Source organism: Hemicordylus capensis, chromosome 1 (genome assembly GCF_027244095.1).
Source record: "Hemicordylus capensis ecotype Gifberg chromosome 1, rHemCap1.1.pri, whole genome shotgun sequence".
NCBI lineage: Eukaryota > Metazoa > Chordata > Lepidosauria > Squamata > Cordylidae > Hemicordylus > Hemicordylus capensis.
Window position 1 is genome coordinate 453780242 of NC_069657.1, and position 27086 is coordinate 453807327.

Genomic DNA, 27086 nt, shown 5'->3' on the forward strand with positions numbered 1-27086 from the left:
AGGAAGGAGAACTGCAGCAAGAAGAATTCTTCATCCCAAGAAGAATCAGGTGAACTGGAGCCAGCAGAGTCCCTGCTACCTAAGAAATCTCCTGGGTTTGGCTCTTTCAGTTTAGGCAACTTGTCTGTGAGAGAAGGTGCTTTGTGGATCCTGGCTTGGCCTGCCTAGGTCCACTTCACCTGCATCTGGCCCTTTGGAAAGGAACATAGGAAGCTGCCATATACTGAGTCAGACCATTGGTCTATCTAGCTCAGTGTTGTCTTCACAGACTGGCAGTGGCTTCTCCAAGGTTGCAGGAAGGAATCTCTCCCAGCCCTATCTTGGAGATGCTGCCAGGGAGGAAACTTGAAACCTTCTGCTCTTCCCAGAGCGGCTCCATCCCCTGAGGAGAATATCTCACAGCGCTCACACTTCTAGTCTCCCTTTCACATGCAACCAGGGTGGACCCTGCTTAGCTAAGGGGACAAGTCATGCTTGCTCCCACAAGACCAGCTCTCCTCTCTTTGCTGTGTTGATACAAGACATAACCATGTATACCACTCTGGGCTCCGCAGAGGAAGAGTGGGATAGAGAACAAACAGACAAAAAAACTTAATCCACTTGGGAATCTACCCAGGTTTTATGGCTGGCATTAGAAGCCCTGGTTTGTCTCTTTCTATTTATATCTCCTATTTAAACCCTTGGTTTAGAAGATCTGAAAGTCCATTGTGGCCGGAGGTGAGGGAAACTGTGGTCCAGCAACATCTGGGAGACACCCCCCTCCAGGAACAATCCCTGGAATTCACTCGAACTCTCTTTTCTCCACTTATTTAAGACATCCAAAACCACTCTCAATCTCCTCTTTGTCAGGTGGCACGCCATTCAGGATCAAGAACTGGGGAACCAGCTGCTTAGAAAAAGAGACAAAAGCAGTATTATAGGTGCACACCTACAGAGAGCAATTGGAAATTGTACATCAAAGTGCATTTCCCAAAGAGACAATTACTGCATTATGTGGGACTTAGGCAAAATGTCATTGAAACGACTGAATACACCCACGCATCCTTTCCTCTTGGAAACAAACACCTTTGCCCACAATCTTTTCACCCCTTTTATCATTCTTAATGCACCCACAATGGCATGCATAGCTAATATTACCTTGGTTTAAAAAAATATCTAAGAAAAGCAACTGTGAAGCTACAAAAATGTTCTAAACGTATTACCTATTTATTTCACAGATGTATATCCTATTTTTATCCAAGGAGAAAGGTAGATTATTGCACTTTTCCAACTCTTGAAAAGGGGCGGCACTGAGGCCTACCTGGAAGCCACAGAAGAGAGCTGGATCAGACCAAAGGTTCTGTGTAACCCAGTATTCTGCTGCTCACAGTGGCTAACTAGATGCCTTTGGGAAGCTCACAAGCAGGGGATGAAGGCTGGGGCGGTCCTTTCATTAGACCAGGTCAGGCAGCTGCTTCAGGCAGCAAATGGATGGGGTGCCAGTCAGTGGCAAGATGCCACCTGGCACCACCATTACAGCAGCTTTTTGAGACCAATTTGATCCCTGCAAGCTTTTCAAGGAGCTGCTCTCTGCACACGCTTTGAAAAGCTTGCAAGAAGCACAAGAAGAGAAGGGGCGGCTGCAAGCAACCTTCCCTCCTCTCCATCATAAGAACATAAGAATAGCCCTGCTGGATCAGGCCCAAGGCAGCCCATCTAGTCCAGCATCCTGTTTCACAACAGTGGCCCACCAGATGTCACTGGGAGCCTACAGGCAGGAGCTGAGGACATGCCCTCCCTCCTGCTCTCACTCCCCTGCAACTGGCACTCAGAGGCATCCTGCCTTTGAGGCTGGAGGTGGCCCACAGCCCTCTGACCAGTAGTCATTGATAGACCTCTCCTCCATGAAGTTATCCAAACCCCTCTTAAAGCCATCCAGGTTGTTGGCTGTCACCACATCTTGTGGCAGAGAATTCCACAAGTTGATTATGCGTTGTGTGAAAAAGAACTTCTGTGTGTTGGTCCTGAATTTCCTGGCAATCAATTTCATGGGATGACCCCTGGTTCTAGTGTTATATGAGCACTGTATGCTACTTTCAAAGCTTGCAAGACTCAGTTTTGAAAGGGGGCTGGTCCCCACCAGGAGAGCGGGGCAAGACGGCATTTGGTGCCCTGCCTTGGCTGTCCCTGCTTAAAAGGAAACAGCCCTCTCTTCAACCAGGGACTGGTATCAGTAGCACAATACCAGTGAATATGAAGGTTCCATATAGCCAGAATGGTGAATAAATGTTGATGGATGCTTCATCCTCTTTTAAAACTATCTAAGCTAGTGGTCATCACCAGTGTTCCCTCTAATAGGGATTCCCAGATGTTGTTAACTACAACTCCCAGAATCCCCAGCTGCAATGACTTTTGCTTGGGCATTCTGGGAATTGTAGTCAACAACATCTGGGAATCTCTGTTAGAGGGAACACTTGTCATTACCACATCTGCCACAATCACTGGCTGAGAAGCCATGCCACCATAGACGGTGTGGGTTACTCAGTGATAAGAAGAAAAATGCACTTTACACATGCTCCGAGCCAACATCTTCCTTATTGAGACTTCAAGTTTTCCAGGGCTCAGGCATGGTCTGCAGTGCACAGGTGTATGATCTGTAGGGGATGATGGTAATGGACCCAACTATGGGGCAGGGGTTGGACTCCATTGTCTTTTGCAGCTCTATGATCCAAAACAAGTTCAAAGGCGGATTACTTCTGAGAACTGGCTCAGGATTAAGCCACGAACATAAAAGCTTTGCTGGGTCAGCCTCAAGGCCTCTCTCATTCAACATCCTGTTTCCCACAGTGGCCCACCAGACGCCTCTGGGAAGCCCACAGGCAAGAGCTGAGGATATGCCCCCTCTCTTGTTGTTGCTCTCCTGCAACTGGTATTCAGAGGCATCCTGAGCCTGAACCTGGAGATGGCCTATAGCCATCTAGTGGCCATCACTGACAACATAAGAAGAAGGACAAATGTGCACAAAACTGATTTTGCGTTTTGAGCTTGAAATGAAATGCAAAATGCTTGAAACATTTCGTCGGAACAACGGCCAAGCAGGCTGTTTCGATGAAAGACACTTGAAACATTTCAAGTGCCATTTTGGAGGGCTTTCCCCCCCAGGGGTCAGCTGGTAGCCCGGACTTCTGCTCCAGACTTGGCACGTCAGCCCGCCTCAGAGGACTGGTCTACGGGCTAAGTCCAGGGTGGAGGCCTGGTCTACCCACTTCATGCAGTGGGTAGAGCAGTCCTGCCAGGCAGGTCAATGCGCTAAGTCTGGAGTGGAGACCTGAGCTATGCGCCAACAGGGCCACTGAGAGCGGGTACATGCCTCAGTGAAAGAAAGAAAGAAATTCAGGCCCCCAACATGAGGATTTCTCTGTTGCTGCTGCCGCTGCAAGGCCAAACCACCAGTCTTTAAAACAATGCTAGCTGCCACGTGTGCGGCCGGGAGGGTGGGGGTGAGCTGAGCACCCCCCACTAAGTTGGCGGGCAGAGCAGGAGCGGCCACTGAGCCTGACCGTCTGGCCCAGCAGCCCTTGAGAATGGCAAGGCGCTCCAGTGTGCCTGTGCAGTTTGAAGAGAGGGCCGCTCTGTTTTTTTTTCCCCACCGGGGCCCATGCCCACTCTCAGTGGCCCTGTTGGTGGGTAGACCAGGCCTCCACTCCAGACTGGCCCACCCCACACCGACACACATGGCAGCTATAATTATTTTAGAAAACAGCAGTTCAGCCTCGCAGGGCAGGCGTGGGGTGGCGGCAGGAGGCGAGACAAAAACATATGCAATACAGCCGGGCCTCGGAGATACACACACACACACACACACACTCATTCCAGACCCCGGTAATTTGTACCGGCTACCCCCACCCAGTCGGCCCTGCCTGACAACCCCAGACAGTAGACCAGTTCTCCCCAGGAAAACAGCCCTCCAAAATGGTGCTTGAAGTGTGTTTAGAAAACCAAAGTAACTCCACTTTACTTAGAAAACCTCAGTCTGACTTAAAGTAACCCCAGCCCAGCTCAGGGACATCACTGCCTCTCATGATCAACGTCGTCATCTCTCTCCACTAAATTGTATCTAAGAAACTTGGTTCTCACAAGGTTCTCACTGTTCTTTGCTGACAGTTAAGAAAACAGGATTTAACCAAATAAGGAGTAATCACCAGATGAACAATGAATCATTCGCATGCGTACTAGATAGTTAGACCACCATTTTATTGCCACGTATACTGTGTCTAAGGTGTCAGCATCATTCAGATTGTATAAATGTAAGATGCACCTGTAACCAAACTGTAATCAGTTTGAGAGCATAAGCCCATTGATTACCTATTGCTAAACTGCAGTAGCAATAAAAGCCTCTAAATGATTCCCACTGAGTCTGTTTGATTGACTAAGAGGCGGACCCAGGGACGAACCGAATTCACATCAGTTTCAGGCTCAAAACAGGCCCTTTATTTTAAGGGCATTTTGTTTTGAGCCCAGAACATTCAGAACTGTGGGTATCGAGCACAAAACATTTTGCACGTCCCTAAAAAAAAGACTTGCTCCTTTAATGCTCCCCCAAAAGCCATTCTTCAGAATTCTGAAGTGAAAATTCTCGCCATCCGAGGCCAGAAGATGAGCCTCCTCCAGAGTCCATCATGCAAGGTCAATCTACCTCTCACTGAAATCCTTTAAACTGCAAAGAAGCATCCCCCCAACCGCACTTGCAGGTTAAAGGATCGGGAAGGCAGAAGGAATTGGATTGGGAACTTCCAGGACCAAGGTCTCAAACTGGAGAAAAGCAGGTAGCAAGCTTGCTTTCCTCCAGCCAATTCCCAGGTCCAGCTGGCAGAGGGTTCACATTGGCACACGGCAGTCTGCTGCCAATCTTCCCTGGCAATATGAGAGTGGAGGACATATACAGCCTTCAGAAAAGTAGGGGGTTCAGTGGAGACCCATTCTTGCCCCACCTCCCACTCCCTACTCCAATTTGGGCTCTACAGATAGTACAGCCACTTTTCCAAATATAAGTCCAAGTCACACCTAACGTTCAAGGCGCATTTCCTATCTGTATGCAGCTTTTGGAGGGGAGCTCTAGCTAGACTCACTTTTAAGAAGAACAGATGTATAGTCATTTGCACAAGAAATGCACATATTCTACCTAAGAAAACCACAGGGCTCTGTGGTCGCCAGGAGTCGACACTGACTCAATGACACAACTTTACCTTTTTTGCAGACAGATGCTGTATGCATGTACAATACAGTGCAAGAGTCAGGCTAAAGAGGAAGTGATGTGTGTTGTTTAGATGCACAATGAGATGAACTAAGAACTGTCCTGAGGTTTTCCAAGTACAGTTCTGACCTCTCCTTCTTTGGAAGACTGCTTAGGCTCACTTCTCAAATCGCGTTTGCTGTTTTTACCGACAGCAAAGATGTTCAGTGTGCGACACCTGCCTGGATGCAACAGGGAGCCGGGGGACAAGCAGGGAGGCTTTCCAATGTGTGAACACAAGATTTCAGGCCACAGCCCTGTCATTCACTCTTGACATCTGTGCTGCAGGAAACACCAGCGTACATGTGGCAAATACAACATAAAATGTGAAATGGCTCTTATTTGGATGGGAGAGCTGGTTCAATACGGTGGCTATGAGGTGCATGGACGGTTGCTATCGTTCTCTCAGAAACCCCATGTTTCCTGAAATTTGGGGAATACTGGTCTTCTTGCTTTTCAATGAGTCCACACACACACAGTCAAAATCCCAAGGACTATAACTTCAGAAACATCATGAATACCAGCCCAAAAGATTTTAGTCCTGCAGAAATATACTTACAGTATTATACAAGTTACTACAAGCTCTGAACACAAGAAATGTGTGATCAAGGCCATTGAAAACACAAACCTCAAGGCTTTTATACACAGAAGGGTCCCAGGAACTATCAAAACCCTGTAACAGACCTTTTTTGTGGCAAGTGAAGGTGCTGTCTCCGCTTACCCGCCAATTTTCTGTAGTGCATATATTTGGTTGCGGATTCTATCCAAAATATAGGCTGGTTCTGCCGAATGCTCCTTTTGTACAAATTTAAAATACATGTGCTTGGTCCATTCCAAGTGATCCCACCTCTCCAAGAACCGGTTCCATCATTTGTGTGCATACCACATGTCACCAACTGCAGGCCATTTGTCTTTTTTCCACTCCTCTCCCCAAGTTCAGCCACTTGTAATTTCCCACACTCGTCGTAATTTAGCAGGAATGTCCACTAGGGAAACCCAAGTAGATTCCCACCCTTTCGAATCCACCTCGCAGCAGATGGCAAAGTTATAAATATCAAAGCGTCCAGTAACTTGCGGTACTCAAAGCGGGCAAACTCCAGCTCGGTTTGCTCAGCTTAAAATACTACAACACACGAGATGAGCAACAAAATTTAATTTAGTTCTGTCATTGCATGGCCAACATGCAACCTCTGAGCTCCCACAGTGCGTGCCTGCAGAGAATTAGTAGGTCTGACAAAATATTTATTTGCCCTGCTCAATCCATACAACTAGCACTGAAGGCTGGAATTATGTAATCTGGTATATTATACAGTACATGCATGTACATTCAAGCACACGGCAATGACTAAATGAGACAAATCAAGTTTATTTGTAATAGGCTTCTGTTAGACAAAACATAGCTTCCTTGTCTCCACACAAGCTTTAATCCATAAGCATTTGCTGGTTACCAGTCTGCTTCTGGGCTAGATTCAGAGTGCTGGCCTCAAAGCCCTACACAGCTTGGAGCTAGCCCAGGGGTGGGCAAACCTGGCCCTCAAGCTGTTTTTGAACTACAGCTCCCAGCCAAGTTTACCCACCCCTGGGCTAGAGGTACCTGTCAGACTGCATTCACCCACAAGAACAAATATGGGGAGGAGAGCTGGTCTTGTGGTGGCAAGCATGACTTGTCCCCTTTGCTAAGCAGGGTCTGCCCTGGTTGCATATGAATGGGAGACTAGAAGTGTGAGCACTGTAAGAAATTCCCCTTGGGGGATGGAGCTGCTTTGGGAATAGCATGGTTCCAAGTTCTGCCCCGGCAGCATTTCCAAGACAGGGCTGAGAGAGTCTCCTGCCTGCAACCTTGGAGAAGCCACTGCCAGTCTATGTACCAGTGTTTCTCAACCTTTTTGGAGTCAAGGACCGCTAAATTCTTCGTGCGCAGTTTCCCGGACCAGCAGTTAGTAAAGGGGTTTCAAGTTTATCTATCTATCTATCTATCTATCAGACTTCTATACTGCCCAAAACTTGCATCTCTGGGCAGTTTACAATTAAAATAATATAAGCATTAAAATAATTAAATTTGGAATATTTTGCAAACATGGAGTATTAGGGGTTCTCAACCTTGGGTCCCTCAGTTAAACTCCCATAACCCCCAACCACAATGGCATTTGGCCATTATGGCTGGGGATTATGGGAGTAGAAGTCCACCAATGTCTGGATACCCAAGGTTGAGAACCCCTGAATCTAAAATCCTGGGCGAACAAATTTGTCTCCAGTATATCTTCAGTATGTGCGGGCAGGGGGTGCTTGTAATTACTCAATGGAGAGGGGATGTTGGGCCATTAGAAAAATTCAAAAGCTACATGGGGCCAATGAAAACAACACAGAAACAAGCTTTTGAATTCCCCCAAACGCTTCATCAGGCTGGATGTCAAGCAAAGCAAAAAGGAGGTGAGGAGAGGAGAGGAGAGCTGGGCAAGTTCAGTAGAGCCGGAAATCTACAGTTTAACCCTCTCATGATGGAGGTGGAGTTTTAGCAGGAGTTGTGTAGTCGCAGGGCAGGATCCAGACAACGTTAGTCAGGACCATCCACTGAAATTAATTTAGTCATCTCTCATTTGTGTCAATGCTGCTTGGTCATGATCACCTGGCTTGATCTGGATCCTGGCCTTAGATGTGCACTTTGTGAGGCGGACCTAATGAAACCCGCGCAGCTCCTCCAAAACTCCTTAAAAACGGTTACATGGCAGGTGCTGGGAATGGGGGGGTTTTTTACGGTGAAAGAAAATGTGAAGAAGAGCGGTGGGGACCTGGCGTTAAAGGGAAGTGGGTGATTCTGAGATGGCGGAGGGCGTGGGGCGTTGTAGTAGTGGATGCCTCATTTTCCTCACTGGGGAGACGAGGCACTGTTCAGGGTGGGTGAGGCAATGGTGCACCGGACTGTGCTCAGAAGGTCGCCTGGGTCTAAGAGCTGCTGCCACTGTGCTTGCGCACCAGAGTGTAGCAGGTGTTCCCCCATCCTCTCTCACAACGCACGCTTCTGTGCCCCTCCCTCCCAACTCCCCTGCGTGCGCCAATCTCACCAGCCTGCCTTGGGGGCCACGCAGCTCACGTGGTCCCACATGCTGCCCACGCATACCTGCGAGGTGAGCCAAGGCAGCCCTCCTCCCTCCCTCCTCTGCTTAGCCCTCACCGCGGCATGATCCCGGCCAGAGGCTGTTCCCCACCCCCTGGCGAGGTCACAAAGGGGACCGCCGTCTTCCACCAGCAGTGCAGACCAGGGGGTTACAGGGGGCCGAGGGACCACAACGCCCCACCGATGCAAGAGGGAAACAGCGTTCCCTCTCAAGGCGCCTCGGCCGCAACAGGCAGCTGGGTTTCAATCAATCAACCTTTGGCTGCAAACAATGAGCATGCAAGAACCAGCAGCCCTTCAAGTGGCACCCAATGCCATACCTTTTCCTTGATGCCCCCGCGCTGCATACAGTTTGAAGCTGTAAAGATAGGGAATAAGATAGCTGTAGGAAGATCTCAGTAGCACATGGAGGCAAGGCACAAGAAGGGTCCCACGCCTCCGGGATACTCTTCCTCTTCCGTGCCATGTGCAAAATTAAGGAAGTGAGTGCCTTGACTGCAGTTGTTGTTGGGGGGGGGGTTGACTCCCAGTCAGGGACCGACACTCAACCCTTCGGGGACTGGCAGCGGTCCAGGGACCGGTGGTTGAGAAACTGTGCTGTAGACAATACTGAGCTAGATGGACCAATGGTCTGACTTTGTATATGGCAGCTTCCTATGAACCTGCCAGGACCCTCTGCTCAGCATTCCAGGTCTTACTCATGGCCCTGCCACTAACAGAGTTCCGGCAGGCAGAGTCTAGAGGCAGCGCCTTTCCAGCTGTGGCCCCTTGACTTCAGAATGCCCTCCCCGGAAGAGCTTTGCCATGCTCCCTCCCCCCAGCAGCATTTTTCAAAAAACAATTCAAGACACATCTTTCAAGAGTGACTTTTTATAGTCGCATTCATGGCTTATACCTGGCAACCCCTGCTAACTGAGCAAAGAGGCACCTTTTAAACATGGGGATTATCTTTATTTAGCAGGGGGAGAGTAACTGGCCCTCTCCACCCCCAGCACAGTACCCCTCCAGTGACTGTTGCTGGTGTCTATCTTGTGTTTCTTTTTAGATTGTGAGCCCTTTGGGAACAGGGAGCCATCTTATTTATGTATTATTTCTCTGTGTAAACCGCCCTGAGCCATTTCTGGAAGGGCGGTATAGAAATCAAATAAATAATAATAATAATTTTCTTAGTTCTTCATTTTTAGCTTTTTACTTATAACTTTTAATTAAACTAATAGCCTCTACATAGCCATAAGAAACACCATTCTCAAAATCACGGCTTCCTCTGTATCGATTCCCACACTGACCTCAGCCGCTCCTCCTTCTCCAGTAGCTGCATCCCAAATTGCACTATTCCTCCTTTGCCCAGCCTCTGTACTTTTCCCAACAGATGGTAGATGGTCTCAACACACACACACACCCCAACACCACTTTTCTGGTCTTCTCCTGGCTCCTTCCCTCTCTCTAGTCTACAAAAGCCAGGGGCCTTTTCTTATTTTCTCTTCTAGGATTTCAGAAATTGTCAGATATGGTGAGGATGGCTGGAAGAGCAATCAAGGTGGTAGTGAGACAGAGCAGGAGTTTGCACCGCCATACAGTTGGCCAGTGTATGAACATCAGTCCCAAGGTCCATCTAGTCCAGCATCCCAGGGCCCACAATGGGAAACCAGATGCCCATGGGAACCACCCACACAAGGCATGCATGCAAGAACCCTCTGCAGCTGTGGCTTCCCAGCAACTGGTATTAGGATCAGCAAGGAGCTGCCTTCTACCTAGTCGGACCACTGGCGCATCTAGCTCCACACACTGTCTACTGGCAATGGCTTTCCAAGGTTTCAGGCAGGAGTCTTTCCCAGCCCTACCTGGAGATGCTGCCAGGGAGTGAACCTGGCACCTTCTGCATGCCAGGATGCTCTTCCACTGAGCTTACAGTCCCATCCCCTAAGAGAAATATCTATTATTAGACCTTATTTGAAGAAACCTGCATTGGATCCCTCGGAGGTAGCCAGTTACAGACCTGTTTCCAGTCTTCCATGGTGAGGCAAGGTGACTGAGCGAGTGGTGGCCTCTCAGCTGCAGGCAGTTTTGGAGGATACCAATGATCTAGACCCATTTCAAACCTGAGGGATGCTGTGCTGGGCATGGATAGGGCCAGTTGCTCTCCCCCTGCTAAATAGAAGAGAATCACCATTTTAAAAAGGCACCTCTTTGCTCCGTTAGCAAGGAAAGCCGGAAAGCCAGAGTCCCCTCCTAACTGAGCAAAGAGGCACCTTTTAAAGTGGCAATTGTCTTTATTGAGCAGGGGCAGAGCAACTGGCCCTATCCATCCCCAGCACAGCATCCCTCCAGTGGTTGTTGCTGGGGGTCCATCTTATGTTTCTTTTTTAGATCGTGAGCCCTTTGGGGACAGGGAGCCATTTTGTTTATTTATATCTATGTTAACTGCTTTGGGAACTTTTGTTGAAAAGTTGTATATAAAACAGCCATTGTATTCGTATTGCCTACAATGGTCAACCCCTCCTGTATTCTCCCAAAGAAAGCCACAGGGCTCTGTGGGTGACAGGAGTTGAAATCGACTTGACGGCACACTTTGCTTTACTTACCCTTGATCTAGACCAGGAACTCTCAGCCTGGGGTCCCCAGATGTTGCTGGACTACAACCGCCATCATCCCCAGCCACGATGGCTGACAGCAACACCTGGGGACCCCAGGTTGAGTACCCCTGGTCTAGACCCTCCAACTTTGCTGCTGCCCTAGATAGCAACCCCTGCCCAATTCTTCCTCCTGCCCTTCTGAACTCCATCTGCCTGTTCGGAAACTCGAAATTCTGATCCTCGTCCGCTGTCTCCAAGACTCAGCCTTGCCCATTTGGGACTGCACTCTTCTCACCAACCCCCTAGACAGACAGCCTGGAGCTGACTGCTGACGAGGCCAGTCATCAGAGCTATTGATTCAGCTGACATCTACATGGACTACAATCCCGAGCACAGCTGGAATATTGTGAGGCCCTCCTCTTGGTGGGGGGTTCCGTTCTGGGCTTTTGCCACAGATACCGAAGCTGTGAATAAAGAGACCTTAACCCTATTGGATACGGAGGGGGCAGGGAAGAGGTTCTTTAGCACATTCAAGGGTGCTAAAAAAATCCACCAGAAAAAGTAGGGGACAGAAATAGGAAACACAGGAAGCTGCCATATACCAAGTTAGAACATTGGTTCATCTAGCTCAGTGTTGTCTTCACAGACTGACAGCAGCTTCTGCAAGGTTGTAGGCAGGAATTTCTCTCAGTCCTGTCTGGAGATGCCGCCTGGGAGGGAACTTGGAACCTAGATGCTCTTCCCAGAGTGGAAGATGGCTCCATCCTCTGAGGGGGAATATCTGACTATGCTCACACTTCTAGTCTCCCTTTCATATGAAACCAGGGCGGACCCTGCTTAGCTAAAGGGACAAGTCATGTTTGCTACCACAAGACCAGCTCTCCTCTCCACTGGAATATTCTGCAGCGATGCCCCCAAAACCTCTGATTTTCATCCAGGTTTTTTGGTGGGTTGTGATGTTTTTTGAGAAAAGAGCCACAAAATAGCTCCACGATACAAAATGGTGGCCGGAAATCACATCGGGAGTCATTTCCGGACACTCAGGAACACACGATTAAAGAAAGCAGGATTCTATGGCCTGACCACAGATACAAGTTCTCCACCAGCCGTTTTGTGTAACGGGGGTCTCCTGTATTTACATCCAGGGCCGGCCAAGGTATTGCAGAGCCAAATGCTGCCTTGCTCCACACCCCCACTGGTTTCAAACTGGTGGTGGCCAGCCCCCTTTCAAAATCAACTCTTGCAAGTTTTTAAAGTGGTGCAAGGGTTGCCAACAAGGGTTGCCTCTTCTTTCCTCAAGCTTCTTGCAAGCTGTGCATGGAAAGGTCTCCTTGCAAAGACTGCAATGGTCAGATGATCAGCCTCGAAAAGCCACTTCGATGCTGGTGGCAGGGGCATCTTGCCACCTGCTGGTGCCCCAAGGGACTGTGCCCTTGCAAACATCCCACTGGTTTCAAACTGGGATTTCCACAGTCTTTGTTAAGACAGTAATAGTCTCCCTGCCTAGAAATTGCAATTCTTGAGCAACACATGAAGCTGCCCAAGTGAGAATATTGGTCCATTTAGCCCAGTGCAAATTCTCCACTCTGACCAGCAGCAGCTATCAAAGGCCACCTCCAGCCTCAGAGTCAGGATGCCTCTGAATACCAGTTGCAGGGGAGCAACACCACGAGAGAGGGAATGCCCTCAGCTCCTGCCTGTAGGCTCCTAGCGGCATCTGGTGGGCCACTATGTGAAACAGGATGCTGGACAAGATGGGCTTCCTTGGGCCTGATCCAGCAGGGCTCTTCTTATGCTCTTAGGTCCCAGGCGAGGGCCATGTCCAGCCCACTACTCAAGGTATTTTCAAATGGAGATGCTAATGATGTGTTCTGTCACCATGCCATGACCTCTCTTCTCAATTATCCCCTTAATAATATCACTGCTATTAGGATGTTAGAAGCTGATCCCACTGAATTAAGTATAAACTATATCATTTACTGGACAACTATTGGATTAGAGGTGTGCAGTATGGATCCAAAAACATCTTTCTTTGATTTTTTCCTTCTTTTATTTATTCCTAACTCTTACATTTGATGTTGTCAACAAGAGTAGGTTCAAACAGCAATCGCATAATTTGGAGCGATGGAAAGACTCTCCATCTGGTTTAGTGCATCGTAAAAAGAAATGCCAATGGAATTGGTTAAGAAGACGTACTCCATTGAAAATGTTTATCCTCAAGAAGGAGCCAAAACATAAAACTGGATTTATTGGGTGCAAGCCATGACAGGACATCGATAAAAAGGGAATCTCATAAACCTAATAAGAGATCTAGCTTATTGGGTCAGTCAGCAAATAAAATACTCTTAGCTAAACCTCCCTCAGAACAAATTAGTGTAACTCCATTGATAAATAGAGCAGCTACAGAAGACCAGAGGAAGACAATTGTTGGCATGGATACCCATAAAGTCAGCCATAAAAAAGCAACACTATAAAAACACAATCCTTAGTCTAGTGCTTTTCATCACAGAAGGAATTCAAAACAATGCCTTTTGGATGAATTACCGACATGCTGCAGAGTGGTGACAGGAAGGAGGGGAACAGAAATTACATTGTATGTTAAATGTGTGCTTTGCCTGGCCTGTTCTTTTTTTTTAATGGCCACAGAGGTGGAGGGGTAATCCCCTACAGGAGAGGGGCTCTTCCTCTCCTTGTGAGCCTTTCCCCCCTTGTGCTGTGGTCTCAACAAAACCATCCTTGAAATGCCTATTGCCACCAATCGGGGCAGCCCTTTCATTAGCCAAGTTGAGGCAGTGGCCATCACCAACTCTTTGGAACCTATCTGACCCTCGCCAACTTTGCAAGCAACACCTCTCCTCTGCTTGTGCTGCTTGCACGGAGAGGAAGCTGCTAGCAAACTTCGTTCCTCCCCACCCCCTGCACTTTCAATGCTTGCAAGGCTTGGTTTTGAAAGGGGGTTGGTCCCCACCAGAAGCATGGGGTAAGGCCGTTTTGCACCTAGCCTTGGTGGCTGCAATTCCTTGGGCCATCCCTGGCACCAATGTTGGCTTTCCTTCCCAGAGTGGTGGGAAGAGGAAGACCCAGGCTCTCTGCGCTTGGCCACGTGCTGTCCAATATTCTTGTAAAAGACCTGGATGAGGGTGTCCTGGGGATGCTCATCAGATCTGCAGCCAGCACAGCAGGAGACGGGCTTAGCTAGTCTGATCTAGTCAGCCTTCAACACTGAGCCACAACCAACAAGAGGAAGCTCAATAGAGAAGGCCACTGTGACTGTAGCCAGCCAGAAGGAGACCACGTCTCAAGATGCTTCGGAATGTAGGAGGTCCTTTTAATATTTTTAGACAATTTCTATGCCCAACATGTTTCAGCCACACCGCTTTCTTCAGGGGAAATTACATGCTGTTACCTTATAAGAGATTCAAGTTTTATTATTTATTTTATTTTATTTATTTAACACAATTGTATACCGCCCCAAACGCTAGTCTCTGGGCGGTTTACAACAAAACAATAGAAACAACAGATAAAAGGATTGAAACATTGCAACAACTAAAATTTAAAACATTAAAACTATTAAAAACTCAATTAAAAGCCTGGGTGAACAAATGTGTCTTGACTGCCTTTTTAAAAGTTGTGAGAGATGGGGAGGCTCTTATTTCAGCAGGGAGCATGTTCCAAAGCCTCGGGGCAGCAACGGAGAAGTCCCATCCCCGAGTAACCACCAGACGAGCCGGTGGCAACTGCAGACGGACCTCTCCGGATGATCTCAATGGGGTGTGTGGTTCATAGCGAAGAAGGCGTTCTCTTAAACACCCAGGGCTCAAGCTGTTTAGGGCTTTATAGGTTATAACCCAAACCTTGTATTTTGCTTGGAAACTTATCAGCAACCAGTGTCGATCTTTTAAGTTTACTGTTTGTTGGCTTCAATCCATTGCCTCAGGACCTTGAGACGTGGTCTCCTTCTTGCTGACATTTTAGTGAATGCTTCATGGGTTTTGGGGGCGGTTTTCTGGGGATGATGGGGCCCAACAACATCTGGGGACCCAAGTCTGACAAACCCTGCAGTAAGGTATAAAACATTCCCTTCCACTTCAATGGCCAGGCAGGTCAACTGGGAGACGGCACAACCAAAGGGCAAGAGAACCACATGACTTCATCTTGCTTACTGACTGTTGACGCCAAAAAGAAACTCTGAATTGCTGCTTTCTTCCCCCGTCTCTCTCCTTGATGGCACAACAGATGCTGCTAGTGATGAGGAGGAAGGGAGAAACCATGACAAGCGTGAGAGTTTTCTGTCAGTGGAGAAGGAGAAAAAAGGAATTCTCAGCGGCTCAAAGAGTTTATTTGAAACAAAAAATAACGGGTGGGCTTGAAGGCTGAACACACACATTATTCAACAGCCCTGGTGATGTGTGGTCACACACACACAGCCTGGCAATGCAATACCCTCAATACACTTTGGTTGGGATCCAACGAGCTACTTGGAGGCACACCCATTGGCTGGGGCACGGCTGCTGGAATTTGACTTTTTCTACTTGGTTTAAGGCCAGAGATTATCCACTGAACTTTCAGCTCATCATCAGGGAGAAGGGGTGAAAGCTCCCTCCAAGTCACCTTTTATCCTACTAGCAGCTGTTTCGGGGTGGCAGGCACCATCCCACCAACACCACATCCCTTCACATCCATGCCCAGGTCCAAGTCTGGCAAGGCACAAGACTGCTGGACAGGTCAGAAGCAGGAGCATTCTAGGGCTGGAAAGAACTGAAGACATGTATGCATTGCAAGGGACACAGGGAGCTGCCGTATACCGAGTCAGACCATAGGTCCATCTAGCTCAGTATTGTCTACCCAGACTGGCAGCGGCTTCTCCAAGGTTGCAGGCAGGAATATCTCTCAGTCCTGTCTTGGAGATGATGCCAGGGAGGGAACTTGAAGCCTTCTGCTCTTCCCAGAGCAGCTCCATCCCCTGAGGGGAATATCTTGCAGGGCTCACACTTCTAGTCTCCCATTCATATGCAACCAGGGTTGACCCTGCTTAGCTATGGGGACAAGTCATGCTTGCTACCACAAGACTAGCTCTCCTCTCCCACCCCATCCCAGTCTCCTAGGACAGCCCTCCTCCCATGGAGTCACCCAAGCAGGTCCCCACTCCTCCCAAGATGACCCATCAGGATGGAAGCCACAAACAACCAGCCATGCACTCTGCTTTCAGAACTACAGCTCAGCTCTGGTTTGGCTTCTTCTCTGGCCCCTCGATCTAGGAAAGGGGCTAAAACCCCACTGTAGGGTCACCAGCTCCCCAGGACTTCTTCAAGGGAGGCAACCAGCTCTGGCCTTGATGGTTCCAGAGAGATTTCATCAAGGTCAGGGAACCAGGCCGGAGTGACTCCCTCTGATCAGACCTGCCCTGGGTTGGACAGCAGGTGAACCACACCACCTCACTACAGTACTATGTAACTAGGCATAGTAGACTTCTGAGGATACCATGGTCAGCCAGGAAAACAAGCAAACAAATCAATCCAGAATTTTCACTAGAGGCACAAATGACCAGGCTCAAACTATCATATTTTGGACATATGATGCGAAGAAGACCCAGCTCCCTTGAGAAGTCCATAATGCTGGGGAAAGTTGAAAGAAAGAGAAGAAAAGGACAACCAGCAGCAAGGTGGATGGACTCGATGACGACAGCAATGAATGCACCACTAAGAGACCTGAAAGGCCAAGTGGAAGACAGATCACCCTGGAGAGAATCTATCAAGGTGGTCACTAACAGTCGACACCGACTTGGCAGCCCTTAATCAATCAACCAACCAACCATGTAGGCTCTCCAGCTGTTGTTGGACTACAACTCCCAGCATCCCCAGCTGCATTTGCAAAGACAGCTTTAAATCCTATCACAATCTGTCCACCAAGAAAAAGCATTAAGTGTCTGCCTTTTGAAATTACATTCCTTCTACCACCCACAAAAACCTGACATTTCCTTTTTACAGAGGGCCTGTTCAGACAATATTAATGTTATTTATATGCTGCATTTCAACAAAGGAGTTCTCAAAGCTGGCTGGCCCTCAGAATCATGTGGGGGAGAAGCATGTACGAGCACATCTCCACCCATCCACCTGGTGTGCCATTATGCCAAGGGAGAGAGCCACTGCCAGTCAGTGTAGACCAAGGTTGCTCAACCTTGGCCCTCCTGCTGATGTTGGCCTACAACTCCCATAACCCCTGGCTATTGATCACTATGGCTGGGGATCAGTGTCCCCGCTAACAGGGATTCCCAGATGTTGACTACAACTCCCAGAATCCCCAGCTGCAATGGCTTTTGCTTGGGGATTATGGGAGTTGTGGTCAATGTCTGGGAATCCCTGTTAGAGGGAACAGCACTGGGGATTATGGGAGTTGTAGTCCAAAAACAACTGGAGGGAGGAAGTTGAGCAGGCCTGGTGTAGACAATACTGAACTAGATGGACCAGTGGCCTGAGTTGGTATAAAGCCATTTCTTATGGTCCACCCCAATGGTACCCCCAAATGTGCCCCTCTACTTGTATATGATCTCCGGTTCACAGAGTGTACGCAAACACACTCCAGTGTGTTGCCCTGGGATATTTCAAGACTTCCTGGACACAATCCTTTCTCTCCCCACAAGCCAGACACAATCCTTTCTCTCCCCCAACTTCTCTGCAAGCTCTTCCATGCCTCCCTGATGATCTCATTGCAAGTTCCAAGTAAACAGGGAGTGGCTCAGCACTAGCCAACGATTGCTTCCACAAAATGCTAACACTAAAAACATACAGAGATCCTGAAAAGCAGAATGGGAAAAGCCCAGTGTTACTTCCACCCAGTAGTGCCATCAGACATTGTTAAAACAATGTCCTTAACAGCAGGATCATTGTTTTCTTAAGCAACTATCACTTGGCCACACAATTAATCATCAGCCCGATCCTGTGCATGTTTACACAAAAGTTGAAGTGGGACTTCCACATAAGCTTCCATAGGATTGGATATCCAAAAGTATTTTAAAAGTAGTATATAAGTAATAATAACTGCATGTTTTGTGTAAACAATGTGCACATAATCAAGCCGATAATTAACTGATACTTGAGATTAATTACTCCCCTCTCCCCGGGGAGTTTGGGAGCACAAGAGTGTTCCCTCTAATTTTTTCTCATCTGTGTGCGGAATGAGTTTTGTTCAGGGTGGGAGTATCAAGGCAGTGTGTGCACACATGCATTCAGGGAGGAGCCTTCCTGGTTCAACCTGAGCAGAATCTAAAATCAACTGAGTGGACATTAAAAACAAACAAACTTGTGTGCATGCACACACCTTAAATGGAACAATTCATGCTGCATTGGCCCCAATGGTAGAAACAAGTTCCTCTTCTTGCAGCATCCAACTCTTCCCCATGTCTGAATGGCTAATGCCCCCCCCCCCCAAATCCAAGCTTCAGAAAGGGAGCAGACCCAGGCTTCTGGGGCCCTCTGCACTCTCCTCTGTGGAGAGTACAGAACCCCCCAGCCATTTAAAATACTTTAAATAAATAAAACAATAATCTGCTTTAGCTGAATACATGCTACGAAGCTGCCTTATGCAAAACAAGGTCTGCTAGTTCAGGAGTTCCACCCTTGGGTCCCCAGATGTTGATGGGGTACAACTCTGAAATGCAGGAGAGACAGATCTTCATTTAATTATAGAGGCTTTTGCCCTGGGCTGATGCTGAAAATAAAGAGAGAGAAAGTTCTGCCCAAAGCAAGAGAGACATGACACTGAGGGGGCGGTAGAAACGGAAGCCTAATGTCTCCTCTCGGTTCGCACTGTGTTTGATCTTCATTCCCTTCTGCATGTTGACTTTCCATTTCCTCTCTGTGTGTGCACAGATGTGCAGTCTCCTCCTTTTTAAAGGTACTCTCCTGCCCAACCATTAAAGCCTTTGCTTGTCTCCTCCTTCACAGAATTACTGTATTTACCCGAATCCAGGATGACCTCCCCCTCCTGCCCTTTCCTGCTAAATATGAGGGAGACGTCTTAGATTCAGAGTCCTCTTTGGGGGGGGGGGGGTAAAAAACCTCTATCTTTCAAGGCATTGTCTTAAATTCAGAGTCGCCTTCTATTTGGGTAAATACAGTATAAAACATCAGAGTTGGAGGTCTTCTCACCTAACTCTTCGCTTGGAGGAAGCTGCCACACAGCAGCCACCAGTACAAAAAAGGCAGGGTGGTGGTGGTGGTGGGAAAATGGGCCACAGATGCAACCGCAATGGCCCCCTTCTTCCCCATCCCAGCAACCTCTCTCCCTCTCCAGACCTGTTCGCACTCTTTCCAGAGGTTTTGCAGATTACTGAACCAGTAATCCAGGCCTTGGCAACTTTTCTTTGGATCTAGGTGCCAGCCCAAGTATTTATTATTATTTTAACATTTATAACCCGCTCTTCCTCCAAGGAGCTCAGAGATTTAGGAGCCAGACAATGAACACTTGACAAAATTACCAGATTTAGTGACTGACATTGTAGAGGAGGAAGGTACAAAGCCAGTGTGGTGTAGCGGTTAGATTGCTGGACTAGGACCGGAGAGACCCGAGTTCAAATCCCAATTCAGCCATGATACTTGCTGGGTGACTCTGGGCCAGTCACTTCTCTCTCAGCCTAACCTACTTCACAGGGTTGTTGTGAGGAGAAACCTAAGCATGTAGTACACCACTCTGGGCTCCTTGGAGAAAGAGCGGGATATAAAATGTAAAATAATAATAAATAATAATAAATGGGCACTTCTCTTCACTCCTTTTACAAGTAACCTAGAAACAGGCTTCCTGGGACAAATAAAGGTTTTATTAAATAACTCTGAATATCCTAGTCTAGGCGCCATGGTTAAATTTCTAGACACCATGGGTCTTTGGCACCTGGGATTTGTCACGCCCTGATCTACTACTAATACCACAACCAACAACAGATATTTATAGACTGCTTGTCAACAAAAGTTTCCAAAGCGGTTTACATAAATATTAAATAAGATGGCTTTCTGTCCCCAGAGGGCTCACAATATATAAGACAGACACCAGCAACGGTAACTGGGGATACTGTCCTGGGGCTGGATAGGGCCAGTTACTCTCCCCCTGCTAAATAAAGAGAATCACCTGGTTAACATGGTGCCTCTTTGCCCAGTTAGCAGGGGTACCGAAGACACTACAGCACTCTACAGGCACTGAATGCACAGATCCTTCCCGCTGAAGAGATGCTGACCAGTCACGAGTGCAGCCACAGAGATATTAGAGGACACCCAATGTCTTCCTAGCTGCATAACCAGTAGGAAGTTCATTTTGTAAAATGCATTTCACAAACCAGGCAGAATGCCTGAAGTTGGAAGAGTACATGGAGAGAGAAGCCAGGCCAAAGTTAAAACAAACAGAGCCTTGCCTCGTATTTTCTCACATCACACCAGGGCTGCCGGTGCCTTGTACAAACGCAAACATTCCAGACTGTTTTTGTTTCCAGATTTGGGGTTGTATGTGTGTGTTTTGGTCTTGTACGGATTGCTCTTGATCTTTGTGGAATGCACTTCTTTTCTTGTCTTTGGAAGTGTATGCACTCCACTTCCCCCCCCCTTTTTTTTTTACCCTAAGTAGTTATATTCCAGCTCTCTTTACTCTCATAGCAGCTCCCGCCATGCACCTTTAGATCAGCAACAGTTACACGAAATAGTCTAATTGATGCATTTCCTGGTGCCTGGGCTTGAACACTGACGGGCAGTGCCAGTGGCTCCAACACAAGGGCTTGTTTTCACAGAGATGGTCCAAATCACCTGTGGTAGGGTTGTGTGCCCGGTGGAGCTCCATGAGGCACACAATTTAATGTGGGCTGAGGTGCTTTGGGGTCCACTAGAGAGCTTGGTGAGACCTTTGGAGGACCCAGGACAGGGTAAAGCCGCCATGTCCTTTTAATAAGGAGTGAGTCTGCTTTTTTTTTTAAAGGGGGGGGTCAAAAACAAAAGACACACGGAGGGCCAGCCACAAGAAGGTAGGAGAACCAAAGCTAGGGGGACTCCTGAGCCTTTAGGGAGGAGCCACCATCTTGGAGAGCAGATTCCCCTTTCCAGGGACTGGGAGGCAAAGCGACTGGTGCTTCCCGTGGCCCCACCCAAGGCTTGGCTTGTTCAGCAGCCCACCTGGCTGCTTCCAGTGCAGGTCAAGGCAGTGCTTGACAAATCCCAGGCGCCAGGGAGCCATGGCACTTATTAATTTAGCCAGAGGACCTAGTCTAGGCTATTTAGGAGGTAAGAGTTATTTGTTGTTATCCCACAAAGATGGAGAGCGAGAGTGCACCTTTCTATTGCTCTCTTTTTTCCTTCCAGGAAAATACTTTCATCACCAGGGAGAAATGGATGCATTTCGTTGATTGGGCTTATTTTTTCCTCTTTTTCTCCCAGGAGGAATTCAAATAAACTTATTTGTTTTGGAATAAGACATAGCATAAAAGTTGGCCTGCTGGGTCAATCCACCATTCCCAGCATCCCGTTCCCCCTCCATGGCCAACCAGATGCCTCAGGAGAGCCCACAAGCAGCAGACGAAGGCAATGACCTCCCCACACGGCTGTTGCCCAGCAACTGGCATTAAGTGCCTCGGTAACCCTATTCACACACTGCGGTCTGCTGAATGCATCTGCAGCAGTACACTGCCAACCCAGACTTGCATTTGAAGGGGTCTGGACCCAGGTTCATTTTTAAATGAATGGATGTATAGTAGTCACACACAGACACGTGTGTGGACAACCAGCTGAACACACATAGAGAGTCATGTTGGAATAGGGCTTATGGCTATGACAGTTCTGGACAGCCGCCATCAATAGTCCTGACCAGTGTTCCCTCTAAGGCGTGTGCATGCCCACAAGTTTTGCAATGTACGCTCAGTTAATTTTAGACCCTGCTCAGATTGAAATCAGGAAGGCCCCATTCTGAATGCACATGCACACACACTGCCTAGATGCTGCCACCTCGTTCCACACACAGATGGAAAAGATTAGAGGGAACCCTGGTCCTGACCTCCTCCATGAAAGGAAAAAGCTGGTCTTGTGGTAGCAAGCATGAATTGCCCCCTTTGCTAAGTATGGTTCATTCTGGTTTGCATTTGAATGGGAGACTACATGTGAGCACTTCAGGATATACTCCTGGGGCTGCTGTGGTAACAGCATCTGCCTGCTTGCATGTAGAAGGTTCCAAGAGTTCCCTCCCTGGCAACATCTCCAAGACAGGGCTGAGAGAGACTCCTGCGTGCAACCTTTGAGAAGCCGCTGCCAGTCTGTGCAGACAATACTGAGCTAGAAAGACCAATGCTCTGACTCAGTATATGGCAGCTTTCTCAGTTCCTATTAATTCATTTAACCCCCTTCTAAGTTCTACAGGCCTGAAGCATTTGGCCTTTTCTGAACTGCTCAGGAGACTATGGAAGGAACAGAGAAGTCCACCAGCCTCTCCGTGCCTTCTTGGATATCTCATCAAACTGTCTGCAAGCTTCCCCCAGAGGAAGTGGTGTCCGATGGGGCCAGGATGGAAGAGACAATACACTGAGCAATATGTGCTCAAAAGCTAGCATTGTGCAGGCAGCAGACCAGAGAGCATGCCAAGAGATGCAGAGCTGGAGGGCCTTCAGAACTCACCGTCTCAGGGTCCATGCCAGTGACACCTCAGCAGCATGGGGTCTGAGCAATGCATGCACAATGGAGTGGTTAAGAGTGCCAGACTCAGCAAGACCCGGGTTCAAATCCACACACAGTCCTAAACGTAACTGGAAGCCTGAGTCAGCCATCTCCCTCAGCCGAGCCAACCTCACAGGGTTGCCGTCAAGATAGGAGGCAGGAAGACTTATGTACACAGCCCTGTGCTCCTTTAAGAAGAGGCAGGATAAAAATGAAAATAGATACAGCTAAAAAGCTGGTCTTGTGGTAGCAAGCATGAATTTTCCCCTTTGCTAAGCACAGCCTGTCCGGGTTTGCATTTGAATGGGAGACTACATGTGAGAGCACTGTGAGATATTCCCCTTAGAGGATGGAGCTGCTCTGGGAAGAGCAGCTGCATTCTTGCATGCAGAAGGTCCCAGGTTCCCTCCCTGGCAGCATCTCCATATAGGGCTGAGAGAGTCTCCTGCCTGCAGCCTTGGAGAAGCCGCTGCCAGTCTGTGAAGACAATACTGAGCTAGACAGACCAATGCTCTGACTCAGTATATGGCAGCTTCCTATGTTCACCACATTCTACTAAAGCCAGAAGTCCAAGATCGTGAAGGAGGAATCCACAGTGGGGCTCCCTCCCTCCCCACACTGTCCCTCCCAGAAACTGTGTTCGTGCTGAACAGAACATCAGAATGGGTCCTTAGTCCAACCTTGGGTCCCCAGCTGTTGCTGGACTACAACTCCCATCACCCCCACCCCCAATCTGTTCTGGTCACTATGGCTGGGGATGATGGGAGTTGCAGTTCAACATCATTTGGAGACCCATGGTTGGGAGCCCTGGTCTAGCCTACCTCGCAAAGCAGTTGTAAGGATAAAAATGGGATCATGCTACCCTGAGTTCACTGGAGGGAACAGCAGAAAACAAATGCGATGAACATGATGTGCCTGCATCTCTTCAACACATTCGCACTGCCTGAGCATTCCTCCTCGGAGTGAAATATATGAGTAACTCAGCATCAGTACATCTGATCAACAAATCCCTTCTCAGCATTTCCTGCTGCATAAATCAGGAAGGCACACAATCTCAACACAGAAGACGTGGAAAGTGTTTCTCTCCCACCCCAGCGTATTATACACATTGCATTCGGGAGCATTCAGAGGCAGAGTCTGCCGCTGGAAGACGACTTGCATGCACATGGCCAATGGGGAAAGGTGGTTGGTTACTTTGTGCAAGACGACATGTGCTTGGCGCATGAGGAGCCCTCCGTTTGACTCACGGCACCTCTTGCCAAGAGGCTTTCCAGGGAGCAGGGCCAGGGAAAGACTGTGGCGGCCATTCAAAGTCGAGAGAGCACAGAGCCGGACAGAACCACAGTCTGCGGGGCGTACAGCGATCCCCTTTGGGATTACTTCCGAGCAAGCGGCTCCCCATTCACAGGCTCCCTTCCTTTCTCACGGGCTTTCCCAGACCTTCCGAAGAGCAGCAACAGAGCACCCGCTCGGAACTCCTCTCCAGCGGGGGAAGTGCGCATCTGAGCATCTCGGGATCAGCAGCACGTCCGATCGCACGAAGCCACAAGGCAGCCGACCCAAGCCCGCCCAGCCCTGGCTCTCCGAGGGGCGTGCGGGGGTCGCTGTGGTGGCAGAGGTGAAAGCTGCTGCCGCGGGGAAGAGCCACCGCACACCCCACGCCGCTCCCTCGGGCAAGGCGCCTGGCGGAACCCTGAAGCGCCAGGAGCGCGCCGCTGGCTGCGCGGCTCCCCCAGCGAAGAGCCCGCCACACGCGCCGCCGAGCGCATGTGGGGCGAGGGGCGCCCCCGGCCCCGCCGGCCCCTTGGCACGGCTGCTGCCCAGGACCTCTGCCCGCCGCCCTGCTCGGCTTCCTCCTTGCGCGCCATACTTCTGCGCCGCGCGCACCGGGACCCTGCGAGGCAACCGGGCTCGCCCGAGGAGCAGCGCCGCGCACAGCGGCTCCTCCGACGCGAGCCGCCGGTTCCTTCCGCGCCTGGGCAGGACGCCCGGAAACCCTCCCCCCGCACCCCCACCCTGACTCCCAGCCATGTGAAGCGCCCTTCTCCGGGACCCAGAGGCGGCGCAACCTTCCCGACACGGCGGCACCACAGCCGCGCAGGCAGCCAGCGCGCCCCACACGGACACCCCCCGGGAGGGCTGAGAAGAAGCCCCATCCGAGGCAGCAGCCATCAGCCCCGGCTGCAGCTGCGAACTAGCGCGCAGCGAGCGAGGCAGGAGCGCGCTCCCGAACAAGCCGGCAGGCAAGGCGAGGAGGACCCAGCTCGCCCCCGCAGGGCTTACCTGCTCGCAGCGCCCGGGAGCGGAGCGGAAGGTGCGCGGAGCTGGCCGCGAGCGGGAGGCGCCGGGCAGGAGCCGCTGCTTCTTCCTCCGGGCGGCGGCGGCTGCATTCTCCGCTCCTGGAAATCCCAAGGAGCGCAGCAGGCAGGAGCTGGAGAGTGACCACTGCTCGGTGCATTGTGGGAAGCAGCGCTCTTAAAAGGGGGAGCGGAACAGGGCGAGGCGCCCCCTAGAGGGGAGAGGGAGGGAGGGAGGGAGGGGAGTGACCCAAGAGGCCGGCGGGCGATCAATTGGATGGTCGCCAATCCATGCTGGGCGCGCAAAAGTCGGGTCGGTGCGTGCGCAAGCTTCCCCTTCGCCCAGTTGTTCCAGTCCCCCCCGCCGGGCTTCTGAAGAGCTGCATGGTGGTGTCTTGGTTGGAGGGCTCTGCTGGACCAGGCGCCGTGCCCAGCTTGTCCAGCATCCTGTCTCACACAGTGGCCCACCAGATGCCGCTGGGAGCCTGCAGGCAGGAGTTGAGAGCATCATGCCCTACTCTCCTGCAACTGGGATTCAGAGGCATCTTGACTCCAAGGCTGGAGGGGGCCCATAGCCCTCAAACTAGTAGCCATTGATAGGCCTGCCCTCCATGAATTTGTCTTAGCCCCTTTTAAAGCCACGTGGCTGGCCATCACCACACCCAGTCGCAGTTAGTTACATAGGTTAATGATGCATTGTGTGTCGTACTCAGACTGGGGCTGTCCAAGTTCAAATCCCCACTCGGTGGTTATTAGATTCACGGGATGCTCTTAAGCCAGTCGCTTTTTCTTTGTGTGGCCTACCTCGCAAGGTTGTTGTGATGATAAAATAGGGGGCTGTATGCCACCTTGTGTTCCTTGCAAGAAGGATGAGATAAACATGCAGCAAATAAACTTTTCAGTCAGTAAATACATGCTGATTTCTCTTGCATGGGTTAGGAAACATAACAAAATGCCTTCAGCTAAATCTCACCATTAGTTCATCCTGCCCAGGATTGTCTATTCTGACTTGTGTTGTGAGTCACACTGGGTCAGCATGTTGACTAGTGGCCGCAACTACTATCTCAAGTGCGTGTGCTGTCCTCTGAGTGGCTGTGCCATGGTTCTGAGCCAGCTGATGACTACACTGCCAGATGCAGCCAAGATGAGGATTCACAGTTGGCTCTTCTAGCGGTGTCCATGGAGAGCCCTGGAGCCTAGAGGGCCAACCTTCACTTCCAAATCACTTCCAAGTCCATCCACAAGGGCCACAGAAGCAACCAGCACCTCTCAGAACAGAGCAAGTGATCCCGTCTCAGGGTTTGACTTGAAGATTCAGCCTCCTCCCTGGGGTCTGCAGGGGGAAGAAGGCGTCTATCTCAGTCAGTGAGGAGCCAGAAGCAAGGTCAGGCCTGCACCGCTTAAGGCCCAGGAGCCAGAGCCAGCCCACGGGGGCTTTTCTGCTGGCCCCCCCAGGTCGGAATAGCCTGCAGCCACAGCAGGAGCCCAGAAGAGCTCTCGGCCTGTCCTGCGGAAGAGCAGCAGGGACTCAAGGCAATTGGCGGCGGCTGCTGCTGCTGGAGACCAGATGTCCTCCGACCCCAGGGCCAAATAATCCACTGGCACCATCCCTCCATTCCCCCCCTCACCTTTTATTTATTTATGCTTGCTTGCTTATATCTCATGTTTCTATACAACCTGATATATGCCTCTCTAGGTGGTATACACAATTAAAACACAACAAATATAAAACAGAAGAAGAAACCAGTCAAAAATTTCACAAAATAAAAACAAACAACAGGCGCATCTTGAGGGTCTTCCTAAAAGCAAGCGGAGAACAAGATGCTCTTCTTTCAACAGAGAGCATATTCCAGAGCCCCAGGGCAGCCACAGAGAAGGCCCAGTCCCGAGCCAACACCAAACAAGTCGGCAGCAACCATCACTGGTCCTCGCCAGATGATCTTAATAGCTGGCTAGGTTCATGGCAAAGAAGGTGCTGCCTTCGTACCCTGGATCTAAGCCACTGAGGGCTTTATAGGTAATAACCAGCACTTCGTATTTCATATTGGCAGCCAGCCCACTGGAGCATTTTTAATTCTGCCACAGGATGTGGTGATGGCCACGAGCTTGGGCAGCTTTAAGAGTGGCTTAGATAAATTCCTGGAGGACAAGTCT

At 49.6% G+C, this 27086-nt stretch overlaps 1 protein-coding gene across 1 annotated transcript in view; it reads right to left on the minus strand.

Moving 5' to 3' along the window:
• The window catches only part of EXTL3 (exostosin like glycosyltransferase 3), a 210974-nt gene extending 185895 nt beyond the window's left edge, over window positions 1-25079 (minus strand). The window contains exon 1 of the mRNA XM_053249147.1: window positions 24919-25079. The gene's annotated coding sequence lies outside the window, so the exon portion shown is untranslated. The remainder of the gene's footprint in view (window positions 1-24918) is intronic.
• Window positions 25080-27086: the final 2007 nt, after the last annotated feature.